The sequence below is a fragment of the Scyliorhinus torazame genome, chromosome 14 (genome assembly GCF_047496885.1).
Source record: "Scyliorhinus torazame isolate Kashiwa2021f chromosome 14, sScyTor2.1, whole genome shotgun sequence".
Lineage (NCBI taxonomy): Eukaryota > Metazoa > Chordata > Chondrichthyes > Carcharhiniformes > Scyliorhinidae > Scyliorhinus > Scyliorhinus torazame.
In genome coordinates, this window is record NC_092720.1 from 193,746,224 (window position 1) to 193,761,719 (window position 15,496).

At 44.7% G+C, this 15,496-nt stretch overlaps 1 long non-coding RNA gene across 1 annotated transcript; it reads right to left on the bottom strand.

Annotated features, from left to right (window-relative positions):
* Positions 1-2,699: 2,699 nt before the first annotated feature.
* Positions 2,700-15,276, bottom strand: LOC140389395 (uncharacterized). Its single transcript, XR_011934374.1, has 4 exons — positions 15,240-15,276; positions 14,706-14,732; positions 14,531-14,557; positions 2,700-2,726 (listed from the first exon to the last, which is right to left on the bottom strand). It is a non-coding gene; the product is annotated as an uncharacterized lncRNA (long non-coding RNA).
* Positions 15,277-15,496: the final 220 nt, after the last annotated feature.

Genomic DNA, 15,496 nt, shown 5'->3' on the forward strand with positions numbered 1-15,496 from the left:
TATTTGAAAACTTTTGTATTTTGGGTGAATAATGTGATATTCCGTAACGAAGGCTCTGACTCTCTTTTTGCGCGGACACAATTTGATTTAGCGGTGGATAGATTTGATGGAGTCTGCTTTTCTGAAGAAATGTGAAGAGCAGTACAGCTGCTTTATAATTAAGCTGCGGTCATGTGTTCTCATAACTAATCACTTAAAAAAGGGCATTTCTATTGAACGACTGTTTTCCATCAGCTGTCTCATTTCAAAGAGCAGTAAGGAACGTTTGCAACTTGCACATGCTTAACTAGCAGACAAATAGGATGGGCTGAACAGCTACATTTTAGAAAAGTTCGGTCGTTTGAACATCAAAGCGAATCCTGAGGGAAAACGCAACTTTGAGCACATTGAAATTGTTTCATGGGTGAACTGAAGAGGGTATTTTACAATTAATTGACGCGAAATCCGAGCCGAAATGAATGCGTGCAAGCTATTTATATTGTGGAACAGTTGAGTTGAAGAAGTGCTGAAAAAACTGAATTTTAAATGAAATGAAACTTATATTTAAGAAGATATGCTGAGTTAATTATCTGCCGGCTCTGTGTGATAGCCCTTCATGAAAACAGCTGCTGGCTGGAAAAAGGCAAAAAATGAATCATCCATCCAGTGAAGCGAGAAATGTCCTGGCTGAAGAAAAAGTAATCTTGTCACTGAAGTTTTCTTGGATTTTCACAATGTGGTGGAAAATAATTTGCAATATCGCGTCGTGTGCCATTACGAGAGCGACTGCAGATTTGTATTGGGTAATATTCTTCATATTTTGGTTTTACAATATCTTGAAGGATGTCTTGCCAGCGAGGTCCTTAATTGTGGTTCTGACACTTTTGGGAGAAATCTTTGTGAGACTACTTTCGAACATAAGAACATAAGAACTAGGAACAGGAGTAGGCCATCTGGCCCCTCGAGCCTGCTCCGCCATTGAATGAGATCATGGCTGATCTTTGTGGACTCAGCTCCACTCTCCGGCCCGTACACCATATCCCCGAATCCCTTTATTCTTTAGAAAGGCATCTATCTTTTTCTTAAAAACGTTTAAAGAAGGAGCCTCAACTGCTTCACTGGACAAGGAATTCCAGAGATTCACAACCCATTGGGTGAAGAAGTTCCTCCTACTCTCCGTCCTAAATCTACCTCCCCTTATTTTGAGGCTATGCCCCCTAGTTCTGCTTTCCCCGACCAGTGGAAACAACCTGCCTGCATCTATCCTATCTATTCCAATCGTAATTTTATATGTCTCAATAAGACCCCCCCCCCCCGCATCCTTCTGAACTCCAATGAGTACAGTCCCAGTCTACTAAACCTCTCGTCATAATGTAATCCCCTCAACTCTGGGATCAACCTAGTGAATCTCCTCTGCACTCCCTCCAGTGCCAATATGTCCTTTCTCAGGTAAGGAGACCAAAACTGAACACAATACTCCAGATGCGGCCTCACCAACACCCTATACAATTGCAGCATAACCTCATTAGACTAAAACTCCATCCCTCTAGCAATGAAAGACAAAACTCGACTAGCCTTCTTAATCACCTGTTGCACCTGCACATCAACTTTTTGATACTCGTGCACCAGCACACCCAGATCCCTCTGCACAGCAGCATGTTTTAACATCTTACCATTTAAATAATAATCCATTCTGCTGTTGTTCCTCCCAAAATGGATAGCCTCACACTTGGCAACATTGAATTCCATCTGACAGACCCTAGCCCATTCACCTAACCTATCCAAATCCTTCTGCAGACTTCCGGTATCCTCTGCAGTTTTTGCTTTACCACTCATCTTAGTGTCGTCTGCAAACTTTGACACATTGCACTTGGTCCCCAACTCCAAATCGTCTATGTAAATTGAGAACAACTGCGGGCCCAACATTGATCCTTGAGGGACCCCACTAGTTACAGGTTTCCAACCAGAGAAACACCCATTTATCCCCACTCTCTGCTTTCTGTTCGTTAACCAATCCTCTAACCATGCTACCACTTTACCCTCAATGCCATGCATCTTTAGTTCATGCAGCAACCTTTAGTGTGGCACCTTGTCAAAACATTACTTTAACTTATTAGCTGCAATCTTGACTTCTGATTTGCTTTATATTATTGCTGATAAACGTTTACTTAGACAGTGTTACTACTGTGGTTAGGACACTACCTTCTCTGTTCAGAACACAAACAAAAAGAATGGCCCGTCAACAAAGTGTTCTTCTACGTTTTCTTTGCTCAGCAATAACGTTTTCTGCAGTCAGAAAATAAGAGTTCGAATTTCTAGGAGCAGTGGTGCGTATTAAGTTGCAATAGGCACATTTTAAAGCAAGCCAAATCTAATAATTGCTTTTCTGAACAGCATAAATATTATAAATGCAAAATGCGCTAAAGAACCTCTGAAATATTTTATCCCAAATACACTGAGCCTTAAATAGCACGACGTAGAAGATATTTCGGACCAGATTTATTTTAAATACATTCAAATCTATTTCACGAGGAATTATTATGTAAATCAAAACATGAAATAATCGTTAAATGTATCATTTTTAAGAATGCACAACAATTTTTAGGCAACTGATTGATGGAAATTTCACAACAGGCTAAATTTTGATTTCAATTTTATACCAATTGTGACCGCCAGCAAAACAAAACACTCTGTGATCCAGTCATCATTTGACTATTCACCTAACATATTTTCCTTCAGTTTCTTCTCTATAACAAGAAAAAAGGGTGTTGGTTTTCCAAAAATGTTAATAAGAACATAAGAACGAGGAACAGGAGTAGGCCATCTGACCCTCGAGCCGGCTCCGCCATTTAATGAGATCATGGCTGATCTTTGTGGACTCAGCTCCACTCTCCGGCTCTTACACCATATCCCCGAATCCCTTTATTCTTTAGAAAGGCATCTATCTTTTTCTTAAAAACGTTTAAAGAAGGAGCCTCAACTGCTGCACTGGGCAAGGAATTCCAGAGATTCACAACCCTTTGGGTGAAGAAGTTCCTCCTACATTCCGTCCTAAATCTACCCCCCCCCCCTTATTTTGAGGCTATGCCCCCTAGTTCTGCTTTCCTCGACCAGTGGAAACAACCTGCCCACATCTATCCTATCTACTCCCTTCATAATTTTATATGTCTCAATAAGATCCCCCCCCCCGCATCCTTCTAAACTCCAATGAGTACAGTCCCAGTCTACTCAAACTCTCGTCATAATCTAAACCCTCAACTCTGGGATTAGCCTAGTGAATCTCCTCTGCACTCCCTCCAGTGCCAATATGTCCTTTCTCAGGTAAGGAGACCAAAACTGAACACAATACTCCAGATGCGGCCTCACCAACACCGTGTACAATTGCAGCACAACCTCAATAGTCTTGAACTCCATCCCTCGAGAAATGAAAGACAAAACTCGACTAGCCTTCTCAATCGCCTGTTGCACCTGCACACCAACTTTTTGCGACTCGTGCACCAGCACGCCCAGGTCCCTCTGCACAGCAGCATGTTTTAACATCTTACCGTTTAAATAATAATCCATTCTGCTGTTATTCCTCCCAAAATGGATAGCCTCACACTTGGCAACATTGAATTCCATCTGCCAGAACCTAGCCCATTCAACTAACCTAGCCAAATCCTTCTGCAGACTTCCGGTATACTCTGCACTTTTTGCTTTACCACTCATCTTAGTGTCGTCTGCAAACTTTGACACATTGCACTTGGTCCCCAACTCCAAATCGTCTTTGTAAATTGTGAACAACTGCGGGCCTAACACTGATCCTTGAGGGACCCCACTAGTTACAGGTTGCCAACCAGAGAAACACCCATTTATCCCCACTCTCTGCTTTCTGTTCGTTAACCAATCCTCTACCCATGCTGCCACTTTACCCTCAATGCCATGCATCTTTAGTTTATGCAGCAACCTTTCTGGAAAGCTTTCTGGAAATCCACATATACCACATCCATTGGCTCCCCGTTATCTACTGCACTGGTAACGTCCTCAAAAAATTCTACCAAATTAGTCAGACACGACCTACCCTTTGTGAACCCATGCTGCGCCTGCCCAATGGGACATTTTCCCTCCAGGTGCCCCGCTATTTCCTCCTTCATGATAGATTCCAGCATTTTCCCTACAACCGAAGTTAAGCTTACCGGCCTATAATTACCCGCTTTCTGCCGACATCCTTTTTTAAACAGTGGTGTCACGTTTACTACTTTCCAATCCTCTGGGACCACCCCAGATTCCAGTGAATTTTGATAAATTATCACTAGTGCGTTTACAATTTCCCTCGCCATCTCTTTTAACACTCTGGGATGCATCCCATCAGGGCCAGGAGACCTGTTTAACTTTAGCCCCATTAGCTTGCCCAATAATGTCTCCTTAGTGATTACAATCATCTCAAGCTCCTCACCTACCATATCCTTATTTCCATCAGTCACTGGCATGTTATTTGTGTCCTCACTGTGAAGACTGACCCAAAAAACCTGTTCAGATCCTCAGCCATTTCCCCGTCTCCTTTTATTACATCTCCCTTCTCATCTTCCAAAGGGCCAATATTTACGTTAGCCACTCATTTTGTCTTATATATTTGTAGAAGCTTTTACTATCTGCTTTTATGTTCTGAGCCAGTTTACTTTCATAGTCTACCTTACTCTTCTTTATGGCTTTTTTAGTAGCTTTCTGTTGTCCCCTAAAGACTTCCCAGTCCTCGAGTCTCCCACTAATTTTGCCACTTTGTATGTGTTTTCCTTCAATTTGATACTCTCCCTCACCTCCTTAGATATCCACGGTCGATTTTTCCCCTTTCTACCGTCTATCTTTTTTGTCGGTATGAACCTTTTCTGAACACTGTGAAAGATCCCTCGGAAGGTTCTCCACTGTTCCTCAACTGCTTCACCGTGAAGTCTTTGCTCCCAGTCTACCTTAGCTAGTTCTTCTCTCATCCCATTGTAATCGCCTTTGTTTAAGCACAGATGACTAGTGTTTGATTTTACCTTGTCATCCTCCAACAGTATTTTAATTTCCACCATATTGTGGTCGCTCCTTCCAAGAGGATCCCGAACTATGAGATCATTAATCAATCCTGCCTCATTACACAGGACCAGATCTAGGGCCGCTTGTTCCCTTGTAGGTTCCATTACATACTGTTCCAGGAAATTATCCCGGGCACATTCTATAAACTCCTCCTCATGGCTGCCTTTACCAACCTGGTTAAACCAATCGATATGCAGATTAAAATCTTCCATGGTAACCGCTGTACCATTTCTACATGCATCCGTTATTTCTTTGGTTATTGCCTGCCCTACCATCCTGTTACTATTTGGTGGCCTATAGACTACTCCTATCAGTAACCTTTTCGCCTTACTATTCCTGATTTCCACCCAAATTGATACAACCGTGTCCTCCAAAGCACCAATATCATCCCTTACTATTGCCCGGATGCCATCCTTCTACAACAAAGCTACACCACCGCCTTTACCGTCCATTCTATCCTTTTGTATAGTCTGATACCCTTGGATACTTAACTCCCAGTCGTGACCATCTTTTAACTATGTTTCAGTCATGGCCACTTAACCATAGTCATTCACGATGATTTGTGCCATCAACTCATTTACCTTATTACATAAACTACGAGCATTCAGGTAAAGTACACTTATGCTGTTTTTTATGTCTTTGTTATGAATCCTAACACCTTGCTCAGTAGCTTTTCGCAATTTAGTTTTCCTCTTACCTTTCTCCTAATTTTCCTTGTCTTTGAACCCATATCTCTACATAATAACCTGTCACGTAACCTGCTGCCTTGATCTCCATTAACCATTATACTGTCCATAGCTTTACACTTCCCTTCCCCCCCCCCAACCTGCTAGTTTAAAGTCCTTGTGACCAACCTATTTATCCTATTCGCTAGAACACTGGTCCCTGAATGGTTCAGGTGAAGACCGTCCCAATGGTACAGGTCCCTCCTTCCCCAGTACTGATGCCAATGCCCCAGGAAATGGAGTCCCTCTTTCCCGCACCACTCCTTTAGCCACGTGTTAACTTCTCTAATTTTCTCAACCCTATGCCAATTGTCACGTGGCTCGGGTAGTAATCCAGAGATTATTACCCTGGAGGACCTGCTCTTTAATTTAGTCCCTAGTGTTTGATAATCCCCAAACAGGTCCTCTTTCCTATTCTTACCTATATTGTTAGTCCCAACGTGGACCACAACAACTGGATCCTCCCCCTCCCTCTCCAAAATCCTTTCAAGCCGATCAGAGATGTCCCTCACCCTGGCACCTGGCAGGCAACACACCATGCGGGACTCTCGATCTGGCTTACAAAGGATGCCATCAATCCCTCTAATTATAGAATCTCCTACAACTACCGCTTGTCTTTTTGCTCCCCCCTCTTGAATGGCTTCCTGTACCACGGTGCAGTGGTCAGTCAACGCATCCTCCCTACAGCCCTCTTCCTCATCCACACAGGGAGCAAGTACCTCATACCTGTTGGACAATGTCAAGGGCTGAGGCTCCTCAACTCCTAAACTCAGGATCCCCCTTCCTGCCTCCCTTGCAGTCACACCACTCTGTCCCTGACCACTGTCCGAATTAACAGAACTTATTCTACCGGGTGTGACTGCCCCCTGAAACAAAGCGCCCAGGTAATGTTCCCCCTCCCTGATGTGCCGCAGTGAGTGCAGCTCGGTCTCCAGCTCATGAATTCTGAGCCGAAATTCCTCGAGCAGCCAACACTTGCTGCAGATGTGGTCACTGACGGTCTCAGTGGGATCCACCAGTTCCATCATCATACAGCAACAGCCACATCACCTGTCCAGCCATATTCAACTAGTTAATTAATTTCAATTTTTAAAAAAAATCTTTATAGAACCTCAAGGATAAACCCGAACACCAACAAAAACACAGCCCTCTCTCGCCACTCACCCGAACTCAGTCACTCACCTAAACTCAGATGCACTCTGTTCCAATCAGCACTCCATGTCGAAAGGCACTCCTGCCACTCCTTTTGTGCACTCACCTCTCCCAGCACTGTCCCGGCTCTCTCCTCCCGCGCTTTTTAAATCTCCCGGCTCTCTCCTCCGGCGCTGTTTTCGCTGCCCCGGCTCTCCTCCCGCGCTTTTTAAACGTCCCGGCTCTCTGCTCCCGCGCTGTTTTCGCTGCCCCGGCTCTCTCTGCTCCCGCGCTGTTTTCGTTTAATCATAAGTGATAGATTAAAGGAATCATATGGAGCCGGAATGGCAACAATTTGAAACAGTGCAAAAGTGTTGTTAGAGACGATCTTCTGGTTTTGAAGGTGGAAGAAAATCTTTCCGTTCTTCGTTGTTGGATACCCATTTTATAAATAAGAACCATAAATATATGCGACTTGCAGCAAAGTCATTGACAAATTATTCATTGTTGTGAACTGAACAAAAGGGCAGGAGGAAACGTCAAGGATTTTCCCACGAGGAAAAAAGGTATTTTTGTCGATTGTGCATTTACCAGATGATTAAATCAGTCCGTTCGTCAATGTACTATCAAGGTGAAGTGGTAAATGACTTATTTGCACCAAAAGGTTGACTCAAGTCAATTTATTGGCAAAAGGTTTTGGGACAAAGCCAGGCACTCTGCAGTGCTCGTGGTAACCTTCTCAATTGTACAATGGCAGGTAGCCTCTTTTATACATTTACACACTTAGTTAGTTCCTCATTACATTGGGAGCTTACATAGACGACCAGTTAGCTTCCAATCACATTCCTCTCAGACCATCCGTTCGCTATCCTGCACAACTCCTTGTCTACAATTACAAGGATAATAGGTGTCTCAATAGTTAACGGTCAGTTTGTCAGTTACAGAATGACCCAGCAATTAATCGGATCATTGGAGATGTCAGTAGGTCAGTTCGAGAATGACTCGTCAGTAACCGTATACTTATAAGGTAATTGCAGAATTAGTTTGCCGTCGTCAGTAAGCTCGTATGGAATGACTCAGCAGTCCACACTATTGCAGGCATAAGCTAAGAATTAAACAGAATAAAACAGAGAAATTCTGAATGAATAAATGAATAACCTCTCATGTAAACTTGCCTTAACAAAGGAATGAACACCACTCGTTTGTGAATCTTTTAGTAAAGTGCATTATTATGTCCACGCCCATCAAATCTCAACCTAAAACCTCGTTTGGCTGTGCACGCAACACAATCCCCCCCCCCCCCCCCCCCCCAATAACTTTGCAGCAAAAGTCCCACATGCTGGAATATCTCCAGTTGACGTCCTCAAGCACACTCTAATGCCTTTTAAAGTCTTCTTTCAACAATGGAAATAAGTCATTTCCTTTTAGCCTAACCAGCGATTTATGGAGGCCCAAAATTAGCTTAAAGAATTTTAGGATTGAAATTAATCATCCTCCAAACTATAGTCAGTCTGTTAAGTAAACCTTGGCTTTGTTTTCCATTTCATCGATTATAACAGTTTGTTGTATTTATCTTCCCCAGTGACTGTGTTAAATCTATACTCTAACAATTTGCTTCTTAGCATGTATTAGGGGTGGGGGGGGGAGGGAAAGTCAGGGAAGCAAGAGTTGAAGTAATCAGCGGGGAGCGTAGCTGCTTAGGAAGACAAAAAACACAAACAGACAAAACTCAAGAGTGGTTACGATTGTCCCCATCCCACAAAATATGACACAGTGTATGGAAAGGCTCAGTAAACCAAGGTCTACCACACTAAGAAAACAAAAAGGGACGGTCAATAGAGAATTAAAGGTGCTATATTTAAATGCACGCAGTGTACGGAACAAGGTAGATGAGCTTGTGGCCCAGATTGTGACTGGCAGGTATGAGGTGGTAGGCATCACAGAGACATGGTTGCAGGGGGTTCGGGACTGCCATTTAAACATCCAGGGATTCACAACCTATCGAAAAGACAGAGAGGTGGGCAGAGGGGGCGGGGTTGCCTTGTTAATTAGGAATGAAATTAAATCAATAGCACTAAATGACATAGGGTCAGATGATGTGGAGTCTGTGTGGGTAGAGTTGAGGAACCACAAAGGCAAAAAAACATAATAGGAGTTATGTACAGGCCTCCTAACAGTGGTCAGGACCGGGGGCACAAAATGCACCACGAAATAGAAAGTGCATGTCAGAAAGGCAAGGTCACAGTGATCATGGGGGACTTCAATATGCAGGTGGACTGGGTAAATAATGCTGCCAGTGGACCCAAGGAAAGGGAATTCATTGAATGTTTACAGGAGGGCTTTTTGGAACAGCTTGTGATGGAGCCCACGAGGGAACAGGCCATTCTGGACTTAGTGTTATGTAATGAGCCAGACTTGATTAAAGATCTTAAAGTAATGGAGCACTTAGGAGGCAGTGATCATAGGAGGCAGAGCCTAGTGGGAAAGACAGTAGAACAGCAATGGCAGGAGTTTCTGGGAGTAATTGAGGACACAGTACAGAGGTTCATCCCAAAGAAAAGAAAGGTTATCAGAGGGGGGATTATGCAGCCATGGCTGACAAAGGAAGTTAGGGAATGCATCAAAGCAAAATAGAAAGCCAATAATGTGGCAAAGAGTAGTGGGTAGTGGGAAGTCAGAAGATTGGGAAGGCTACAAAAACAAACAGAGGATAACAAAGAGAGAAATAAGGAAAGAGAGGATCAAATCTGAAGGTAAGCTAGCCAGTAACATTAGGAATGATAGTAAATGTGTCTTTAAATACATTAAAAACAAACGGGAGGCAAACGTTGACATTGGTCCGCTCCAAAATGACGCTGGTAATTTTGTGATGGGAGACAAGGAAATAGCCGAGGAAATAGTCTTCACAGTAGAAGACATGAGTAATATCCCAACAATTCCGGAGAGTCAGGGGGCAGAGTTGAATGTGGTAGCCATCACAAAGGAGAAAGTGCTAGAGAAACTATGAGGTCTAAAAATTGATAAATCTCCGGGCCCAGATGGGCTACATCCTAGAGTTCTAAAGGAGATAGCTGAAGAAATAGTGGAGGCGTTAGTTATGATCTTTCAAAAGTCCCTGGAGTCAGGGAAAGTCCCAGAGGATTGGAAAATCGCTGTTGTAATCCCCCTGTTCAAGAAGGGAACAAGGAAAAAGATGGAAAATTATAGGCCAATTAGCCTAACCTCGGTTGTTAGCCAGGTTCCAAAATCCATTGTTAAGGATGAGATTTCTAAATTCTTGGAAGTGCAGGGTCGGATTAGGACAAGTCAGCATGGATTTAGAAAGGGGAGGTAGTGCCTGACAAACCTGTTAGAGTTCTTTGAAGAGATAACAAATAGGTTAGACCAAGGAGAGCCAATGGATGTTATCTATCTTGACTTCGAAAAGGCCTTTGATATGGTGCCTCACGGGAGACTGCTGAGTAAAATAAGGGCCCATGGTATTCGAGGCAAGGTACTAACATGGATTGACGATTGGCTGTCAGGCAGAAGGCAGAGAGTTGGGATAAAAGGTTCTTTTTCGGAATGGCAACCGGTGACGAGTGTTGTCCTGCAGGGTTCAGTTTTGGGGCCACAGCTGTTCTCTTTATATATTAACGATCTAGATGACGGGACTGGGGGCATTCTGGCTAAGTTTGCCGATGATACAAAGATAGGTGGAGGGGCAGGTAGTATGGAGGAGGTGGGGAGGCTGCAGAAAGATTGAGACAGTTTACGAGAGTGGTCCAAGAAATGGCTGATGAAATTCAACGTGGGCAAGTGCGAGGTCTTGCACTTTGGAAAAAAGAATCGAGGCATGGACTATTTTCTAAACGGTGACAAAATTCATAATGCTGAAGTGCAAAGGGACTTGGGAATCCTAGTCCAGGATTCTCTAAAGGTAAACCTGCAGGTTGAGTCCGTGATTAAGAAAGCAAATGCAATGTTGTCATTAATCTCAAGAGGCTTGGAATATAAAAGCAGGAATGTACTTCTGAAGCTTTATAAAGCATTAGTTAGGCCCCATTTAGAATACTGTGAGCAATTTTTGGCTCCACACCTCAGGAAGGACATACTGGCACTGGAGCGGGTCCAGCGGAGATTCACATGGAGGATCCCAGGAATGGTAGGTCTAACATACGATGAACGCCTGAGGATCCTGGGATTATATTCACTGGAGTTTAGGAGGTTGAGGGGAATTCTAATAGCAACTTACAAGATAATGAATGGCTTCGATAGGGTGGATGAAGGGAAGTTGTTTCAATTAGCAGGGGAAACTAGGACCCGGGGGCACAGCCTTAGAATAAAAGGGAGTCACTTTAGAACAGAGATGAGGAGAAATGTCTTCAGCCAGAGAGTGGTGGGTCTGTGGAATTCATTGCCACAGAGGGCGGTGGAGGCCGGGACGTTGATTGTCTTTAAGACAGAAGTTGATAAATTCTTGATTTCTCGAGGAATTAAGGGCTATGGAGAGAGAGCGGGTAAATGGAGTTGAAATCAGCCATGATTGGATTGAATGGTGGAGTGGACTCGATGGGCCGAATGGCCTTACTTCCGCTCCAATGTCTTATGGTCTTATGGTCTGATTTCTCTATTTATTTTATTACACCCATTTTTCTACTTATATTCCATTAGAGCTGCCCCATACATGGTCTTGTGGCACCGTATGTAATATCCCTTTATCTGAGCTAGAAGCTTTGCGTTCAAGTAATTAGAGAACCGAACGTCGATCCAGATGTTGATTTTCCCCATCTTCCTAGTTCTTGCCTCGCATGCGAATGGCGCTGGCATGAAAAATAATCAACATCTGGAAATCCGAATTTTTAGCTTTCCGTGGTTGCTGGGAAAAACTGACTTTAAACGAAAATATATGCTGCCTCCAGCAATTACTGTACCACAGCTGTAAGTTATTCCATTTTCTGGGCAGAATATTCTTGACCCTCACTACTTCGTTCTTTTCAATTTTGTCCCTGGAGGCAGCATGATATGACCGTTACAGAAATATATTTCATCGCTCCCCATTATCGAATCATAAAACTCCCAGATTTTTCAACCTTTTCTACTAGCTGCATGCACAGTTGCTTTACCAATTGCCATCTGGGTCTGGTTAGATTTCTTAAAGTTTTGTCACTGCCACCTGTCTCCATTCATGAGTGTGGTTCTGAAAAGCAGCCAACTGCATCGCGTGGATTTCCATGCCTTTTAAAATGACCATCCAATTACTGAATTCGAAATAAAATGGGTGGGATTCTGTTGGCTGAGCCGAAGTCGGCAAACGTGACTGGATGGAGAATATGATCTGTCGCGAAGATCGCGGCGGGTGCCGATTTGATGCCAAATCGTGACTCTCCTTTACCTCGACAGCGGACCCAATATGATCCACAACGCACGTTCAGCAGACGCGCGTAGGCTCAAGGGCCTCCACGAGACTCCGTCTCTGATGGCAGGTGTACCGGACATCATGCTCCACTTGGACTTTCAAAAATCTTGAAACGGGCGTCGTGGCTGATGAGGGTGTGTGAGGAGGTAGGAGAGGAAGAGGTGCAACTGTGCGTGCCGGGCCGGACACTGGCCGGGCCGGCTGGCTTAAGATGAGTAGGGGAATAAGGGGCAACAGGCCGAGTGGCTGAGATGACCACCCAAACCCCCCTCCCCAACCGGGACTGGGGTAATGTGCAGTCATGGACTGCCATTGCCACTGCTTGCAATGCAGCCATATTGCTGCACACCCCAATGACCACCCACCTGGGTCCCTACTACTGCCGAGTGACACCAGAATTATGGGTGCCATCACCCTCCCCCACACCCCCAACCTTCCCTTCACCGCCACCCCGCCGGCAAATCATCGGCCCACCCGGGACAATGCCCACTCTCGCCACAGAGGGGAGACAGGCCGTGACCCGCGCACTATACCGCTGGCAAGGCCATACCAGCCGATGGTACACCTGGCGTCAGGGGCAGGCAGCAGGGACTTAGGGCCCGACGGAACCTGGCACTGCTGGGGCAAGTGGTACAGGGATGGGTAGGGACATGCAGCGGGAGTGTCCACAGTACCAAATGGGACGGTCATGTAGCCTATTAATTTGGTTGGGCACGGGGGTTCGCGGCTTGTCGGCCTTTCACCCACTGCAGGCAATAGATATTAGAATGCAACCAGCAATGGTGGTCTGCTTCCTAGTCACTGCAAACCAGGAGCGAAGCCCTGCTGCTAAACGAGCAGGAGATGCTCAAGGGGGAGGAGGAAGCTGCAGCAGCTGAGCGTGCAGCAGCGGAACGTGCAGCTATGGAGCTTGTACCAGAGGAATGCGAGGAAGCCACCCAGGCTAGTGAGCTGTCACCCAACAGGCCAAGAGGAGGAGATGCCAAGGAAGCACCGCACGAGGCTCCAAGTGAACCGGCAAAACTTGTCATTCGACGACCTGCCAGAATTGGCATGCGATCTAATGTTTTGGCTTGGCAGGGAGACAGTGCGACATATCTATCAGTCAACGCACACCTGCTACCGCGTGTGTACAGGTGAGGACACCCACTCCTGGTGGCCGTCAAGGTGACGGTCGCCCGAAACAATTATTCCCTGGCTTCTTCCAGTCACGAGTCGGTATCAGACAGGATCTCACAGAGTTCGGTGCACAGTTGCACCCGCGCCATCATGGAGGCCATATATGCCCAGGCGGATCAACAAATCCATTTTAATGTGGACCGTATCACCAGGATACCCAGGCAGTGGAGTCGGCCGCCATCACCGACATGCCCCATATCCAGTGGTACATGTACCTCTACGAGCAGCTGGTGATGGCAGGCCACTCACAGAATCTGACAGGTTCCAACCAATGACCGCGCAGATGATAGATGACCTTCTGCTGAGCATCATGCACATCTGTGCCGGAGAACCAGGCAGTGTGGACGACGCCTTCATCCTGTCACACTTGATGGTTCCTGACATGTTCGAGACGTCCCCCAAGGCTGTGTAGTTGGCTCCTGGGTGACAGGAGTTATCGCCTTAGCCTTGGCGGATTATGGCAAGATACGGTAAAATGACACCCATGCCGCAGCGAGGAGCGTGAACGACGAATGCTTCAACCTCCTGAAGATGCGGTTCTGAAGTTGACCCCCAGTACGATACAGAGATGTCTGCTGAGTCCTCCACGGCATTGCGCATCAGAGGGCGACATGCAGGAGGATGAGGATGAACACCAGGCCTCGTCTGATGAGGAGGCTGCGGGGGAAATGTAGCCTTTAAAGGACACACCCAAGATGATTATTCCCTCAAAATTACCGACAGTAGCCCGCCACCGTCACCCCTAAGGCCACTCAGAACAGGCAAACGACATATTGAAGTGTATACATAGCTGCATTTTCCTATGTCGTCCAAATGTAAAATGATCATAATTATTCAATTTAGAAAATCATCTATTTGTTCCTTTAACTTCCGCTTGCCTTATGCTGAAATCTACTCTAAAGAGTGAAACGTTAAACATACGTGATGGGGACTTATAACTATACTGAAGTGTAGCTACAGATTCAGGCGTCTGGTTTACTGTGGCACACAAAACGAATCGGATATTTCTGGCAGTTAGAACAACATTACAGCTGAGATAAAATCAATTTGCATTACTCACTTTCGTTGCTGCATTGATCAATTGACTCTAAACGAGAACGGTGTTGTTAACAAAATATTTTGCAACATATTGAACAGCTATCATATGCAGTTTTGGGACAGTTAAAACAAAGAGAACGCCATCAACTAAAATATAATTTGTGATTAAATATAACACATATATTTATGCGTTTTACCTGACTCTTTTTCGCGTAGTTTATCTTCTGAACACAAGACAAAGTGATAACACTGTCGGTGCGCATCTAAGATATACATCATGTTTGCAGGGTGCCTGCGAGCTAATCAGACAAACTACCTTCATCTGGTTCAATATAAATCAACGAAAAGGAAGTGATGCTAGTTTTAAAAAGCGAACAAATTCGGTGCCTTTATTAAGAATATCCCTTCTTGTTTCCATATTTCCCGTTCAGTTTCCCGTTAGGATTGTTTATAGAATCCGTTCGTGGCAAGTTTGCGCCGCCAAACACAGTATACCGCCTATTTAGGAACTTAGTGGTTTGACAAAGCTTAATCTTCAGAATGTTCCGAAGTTCAAAGCGTCTTCTGTCTCACAATGCCTTCAATAAAATACTCTGGGGAATTTGGAGTTGTTCTATTTCACGCTTGAAAAATAGTTTTGATGCATGACAGTAACAATACGAAACGTAGAATTAAAGAGTGAAATGACCAAAAAGCAGAATAATTGGACTGATGTCATTTCCTTGTATTACCTAAATCTCGGAGAGCCTTTTTCATTCTCATACCATCTGGAAATCAGAGGTAAAAAAAATGCAGTCGCGATTTGCCGTCTTTCGCTCAGATAATTCCACAATCCTTCACCTGGTATTGTTGGGATTTCTTTTAGCACTGCGTATTTTATTTTAAAATTTGTAGGCAATGATATACTGACGTAGTCTATAGATTAACACACTCCCTGTCGAGCAGCCAAACTACGTCACGAAACGAAACGTTACAGTGAAACAGCGCG